Below are 6,000 nucleotides of genomic sequence, written 5' to 3'. Positions count from 1 at the left end.
TGAAAATGGATTATATTTTTATGCAGATCTTGTAAAAGCAGCCTAGCTTTCCGTCTTTTCTAAGCCAGCTGATAATTGATGGTACCTGCACATAAGTGGCAGCAACGCACCTCGCACTCCCGACACAGATCCCCAGGAGCTGGAGCTGTTTGGTGGGGAGTGAGCAGTTCTACAAACTACTGCCAAAGCCTTTTCCGAGACTCCTCGTTTGTGCTGGAATAGCCAGAAGGGACTCTGGAGAATCCTGTCAGTGCCAGTGGGTGTTGGTGTGCGCAAGCGATAACCTCTGGGACAAAACAGAAAGACTGAACAAGAGAGCATGAACACAAAACATGACTAGGAACTGCCTGCACTTGGGGAGCTAAAGAGAGAAGAATCACAGAAAAGAGCATTGTGTAGCTTTTTTATTAACCTAAAATGGATTCCTGAACTCTGCAGGCACAATAGGGGTAGAACTTGAAAATACAGAAAGATAAATGAAGGCCACAAATGGCCTTCGTTACTTTAAAAAAGCCTTTCAGAGTGTGTGTGGTTGGGCTTATTTCTGTAACACGAATGACAGTGGCTGCAGTGTAACTTCTGCTGTCATTTAGCACATTGAGTGAACTGTTAGGAGTCAATGTATATGAAACGGAGAAAGTCTGGGTCTGTATTAATTAGTGTTGACTGAAAGAGATGGTAGGAACATCCATGATTGATTTCTTTAAGCATAATATCAGCTCCAGGAGGCATCAGCAGCTGGCCAGGGCAGCAGCCCGTTCTAAGAATTCTCTTACAAACCCTGCCCAGATGAAAGTGAGCACTGCAGACAGCGCTGGAGGGGAAGATCCTCCTTTCAAAGAGCAGCACAAGCTCATGGGTGTGAAACGTCTTGTCTCCCGAGTCCACGTGCAGCTCACGCTTGTCTGCCGGCTTCTCCAGAAACGGCCAGATCATACAATAACAAAAATGGGTATAAAAGCTTTTGAGCTACTTCTAAGGGATCCGTGCATGTGAACTAATAAAGGTAAGTCTGTGGTCAGCAGGGTTAAATCCACCAGACAACAGTCTGCACTCAGCAGAAAGCATTCGGGGAAGCTACAGTATGAAAAAGCTGAAACTGCCTGTCTAGAATAATTAGGAGAGCAATGATAAATAAAGTGTTCTTCTGCCTCAGAAAGTTTCATACAACCCTGAACAAATTCTCAGAACCTCTGGGTGCAAGAGGTGAGATGTCTCTGGGCACCTGCCACCTGTTTGCCCTCTTATCTCTCTGTGGGTGACGGTTCTTCCCTGCGTTCCCAGAGTCCTGGCCCAGACCAGCTTGGCATCAGCTTCTTGCTCAATCACAGCCTGCAAAGCCATATTACTGAGTATTTCTTTTGTTGGTCTTCATTTCCAGAAGAAGAACAGCAAAAAATGAGTGATCAAACATGTGGAAATGATGAGAAGGCAAATGAAATGGTGGAAAAGCGATTTCCGTAGGCTGGAGGCTGTAATCAGAAAAAAAAGGCTGAAACCTGTCCACCTTGATCTCACGTCTGTGCTTCCCACATGCCAGGGTTAAGCAGATGGACCCATGGCTGCGTGTGGTGTCAGTTAGGCAAAAACCTGGTCTGAACAGTATTTTGAAGGTGTGACGTGCTACGGTGGAGCTACCAGAGCTGCTGGGTAGCTCCAGGAGCACAATGGCTGCGGGCCAGGGGCATTCGGTCAAACGAGGTACGCCACCGCCACCAGATTTATCTTGTAACTGTACCAGCAGCAGAGCTGGTAAGAACATAACTGGGCCTCTTGGGCTCATTTCTTCTTTAGTCATTAAGGAGAGGCAGTGAGATCCATCAGATCTATACATGGAGAGCCACTGGGAGAATTCAGTTTGTTAGCTCTATGTAGGGAAGAAATTGTCCCTAGCCATCTAGCAAAGGTTTCAACCAACACAAATAATACATGGTTTAGAGCTCCTTATCATTGTTACTCTTTATTGGACCAATACGTTCATGGAAAATCAAAACCCTTTCCTAGGAACACTTTAAATTACCGAAGCAGGAGTATCTTCTCACTGTTTTTGAATAATAACCAAGGAATATTAAATTACATGGTAATTACTGTGCAGTGGATGGATAACAGCCTGTGTAGTTTTGTGTCATTGCAAGAAGAATACATGGTTGTTTCTGTGTTTGCATGCTGCAGATTCACTGTGGCTTCCTAACACTAATTACCCAGTAATCTGTAGGCACCTGGAAAAAGTCATTGCTGATAATTAAACCAGGTCAGCAAAGAATTGCATAACACTTTCCAAATATTTGTGTCCCTCTTGTTTTAGCTGTTACTTTTCCACCACCACCACCCTCCTTAGGCACTGGGCAAAATTATACAGTGGCTAGAATAGGTTTCCCTCTTTAATTTTTAAATTTTTTTATTATTTCGTTTTTTTCTAGAGATTGCAAAAAAATAAATTCCTGTTAAGTGTGGAAATTTACAATCTGATAAACTGATACAGTGGCACATAAACAAGCTGTGTAAATATATATGTGGAGCCGTGCCTTTTTACAGGGATTTTTTTTAACAAAATAAGAACTTCTACAGAAGTGGTATTCACCAGAAATAATTATAATTAGCACAGTGTTACGCATTAGCATGCTGAATTATATTGCAAGGTCTGAATTTACTGTCAGCAGGTTGGATATTTTAAGTACTATGCTTTGCTCAAAACAAAACCCCAAAAATATTTGCTGACCTTTGTTGCTACAAAAATCTTGTTAGGCTAGAAAGAACTGCCGACATCATAATAATCTGATCAGAAATCCATTAAATTCCCAGTACATCTTTTTATCTAGTCCTTTGGAAAAAAAAAAATTGGCAAATTGATAAATGTCATTCATGGCCCTGATCCAGCACAACTCTTTTTTTACCAGGCTGAATGGTGAGAAGAAACACATGTTTAATTAGTATAAAAGGTTAGGGTGGAGAGTACAATTGTAGCAGAAACAGTGGTAGTATAAATTTCTATCTGCTAGGCTTGTCAGTATTTGCTGCTTCAGTGGAAATAATTTTTGAGGCTGGGTTCTCTCTCCCTAAACATGGCAAACATGCATGCTGGAAGCAATTAATTTGGGTGTCTGCTCACTGCCGCGTGTGGCCGGATTTGATTCCCATGGCAAAACCTGGACCCAATGGCGACAGCGTAAGCTCACCCCGGCTGCATGTCACTCCCCACAGAGCGAACGCTCCCTGGGAACAGTCTGCAGCCGAACCCAGCCAAAGAGGTACCCTTCTCTATGACTGCCTTCGCATCTGATGCTTTTGTAACTACAGAGAGCAATATGTGATGGCTGATGCAACTCAATACTTAAGTCCCATTCATGACACAAAGCCAAAGCTACCCTCAGTAAAAGAACCTAAAACTGACTCTGTAACACCCCAAATGCTACAAGACTGACTTTGGAGGTAGCTTACAAAATAATAAATGTTAGCAAAATGAGACATGGGTATTGATTACAATTATACATTATTACAGTTAATTGCAAATGTGCATTAGTTTCTCTGCTGCTCCCCAGGTGGTCAGCTTGCTTACTGACCATTTCCAGGAAGGTTTACCACATCAAGCACACGAAGGCCATGAAGATGCCTTCCTAGCAGCAGAGCGAGGGCACAAGCGCGTCATTAGCAGCATTCTTTACTGGCAAAAGGCATCACTGCTACCCCATGCGGCCATCTTCCCCCAGGGATTTTTCAGAGAAATTACTGATAACTCACCTAATGTTATGACAGAGTCAACATGATTCTTCACGTTCCACATCACTGTAAGCATCCCAGCTACAGCCTGCAATGAACTAAAGACCGTCTCTCCACTTATGGAAGTGAGAACAGGAGCACTGGGAGTCCAGCTGCTTTGCTGCTTGTCTTCATAACCACAGCAGCTTCTGCGTGTCAAAAACACACCCTCTTTATTCCCTCCATATAGTGATTTGCCAGTCCTAAGATACCCTTAAAACACATTTTTATTCACTGCAGATCAAGAATCTAGTATTTATTCCTTTGCTTCTCTTTAATTAGAATGAGAACAGACCACAATCTGTATAGCCCCTGCTGCTTGCGGGGGTGGGGGTGCATCGTACTGGAGACCCTGAGCAGCCTTAAATGCAAGGTACAGGAGGGTGCGAGCAATGTTTGTGGTTTGTTATACTTAGTTTTTTAAGCAAAGGTACTGCAGACTTAGGCAAAATTATTTGAAGTATAGGATTAAGCAGAATTCCAATCAGCTCACTCACAGGACAAAAGGACTTGAAGGTCTGGAAAGGGAGGTGTGATACTATAACTGTGGAAAGCAGAAATGCAGATCACTGGCAACTGCATAACTGTATGCACCAAACAGGGGATGCAGAAGCATTTCACACCCACCCAAACCCTGGCTGTTAATGTGAACTGGACACGTTGCACATATATTTCACCTGTAGCCTTTTCAAACACAGGTCAAAAAAAGTGATCTCAGAAATGCACAGGCCATCCATTTTCCAGATCATTATTTTAGCTACAAATTAATTGCTACCAGGAATAGTTTAAATCCTCCTTATTCAGAAGGGATAAATTCCTGCAGACGTAGGAAAAAACTCCCCTGAAGCGTTCGGCTGGTTGGAGGATTCACGCCATGGCAGCTGTGGGCAGTCGGACTGTGTAAGGTAAATGAGCAGTGTTTGCCAGCATCAGTATGAGGAGACCGTGTAAGCAGGAGGATACAAACTGTGTGGCAGGAAGATGATCTACGCTTCATCAAACTGAGCCTATTGCCAGCAGTTTGTGATGCGTCCTGGAGAAGAACCAGGGTTAAAAAGATAGAAAGAAAAGAAAAGGGGCAAAAAGACCTTCTTTAAAATGTGTAGGCTTATCTCTTCACGCTATATTTGATGCTGTGACCCTTTCTAACGGTGACATATCAAATTTCATTTTAGAAAAGAGCAACAGAGTTATGTAATTAGTCCTGCTTTCTGAAGTAAAAAAAAAAAAAAAAAATCATAATTCACCTCCTTTCAATTAAAATCTCTCCTTCCAACCATTATTAAGTCACTGTGAAGACCAGAAGCATGTACACATGGAAGTTCTTTTAGTCACCTGGATGTCTCTATCATTGTGCCTGAGTACAAAGCCTGAGTCTTGTTTTCATTTGTGGGGTTTTTTCTCCTTTTCCTTTAGACAAAGGCTTTTTTTACAGGTGTCTAAGCTTTAGCCTTTACCTTCCAACAGACAAAAAATAACAAACAGTTATAGGAAAGTGCTCTAAATATGTTTTTTCGTAACAGCTAGAAAGAAAAGATAGTTTGGAAACCAAAATATCCTGGAGGCACTCTCTCCATCCATAGTATATTTGATAAATTGACTTTTGCCTCCAGGGCAGGCATTCAGCTTCTTCATTAGTTTAATGATCTTTAGCCTCCTCTTCCCAAACTTATTTGAATGAAAAATAAGTTTTGTGAAAGGTAGCTATTAATAGTGTCAGTAAATTGTAAGTTGTGATTACATATCGCTGACAGTAATGCTGTCCCTCTCTACTGTAGATCAAACTATATTTATTCATCATTCTTAAAATCAAATATCCTTTCTCTTTGCTTGACAAGAACTATCCAGTGTGCTGCTGGGTACCAAGGTGACTTGAAAGTTTTTATAACATGTATCCCCTTTTATATTCTGTAGTATGTACGAACTCAAAGACAGAATGTCTGCATTATCTTAAATAAACTAGGTAAAATGTATTTCAAAAAGTTTCTTGAGTCAAAAAGTAGCAAATCATTGTATGTATTTTCCATATTTGTATAGGTTTCATTATATTCTCATTCTAAGTTACTCTTAAGTCTCTTTCATATTTAAAAAATGAACTACACACCTATCATGCAAAATGTAAAGAAGTATGTTCAACTAGTTCAAATTAGATATACAGTAAAAATACACTTCCAAAGAAATATCATTTCCATTTTTGTTCATGTTTTTAACAGAATTTCAGACTAATACATCAAATGTGGAACT

This window comes from Falco rusticolus, chromosome 9 (assembly GCF_015220075.1).
Source record: "Falco rusticolus isolate bFalRus1 chromosome 9, bFalRus1.pri, whole genome shotgun sequence".
Lineage (NCBI taxonomy): Eukaryota > Metazoa > Chordata > Aves > Falconiformes > Falconidae > Falco > Falco rusticolus.
This window is presented reverse-complemented; position numbering follows the sequence as displayed.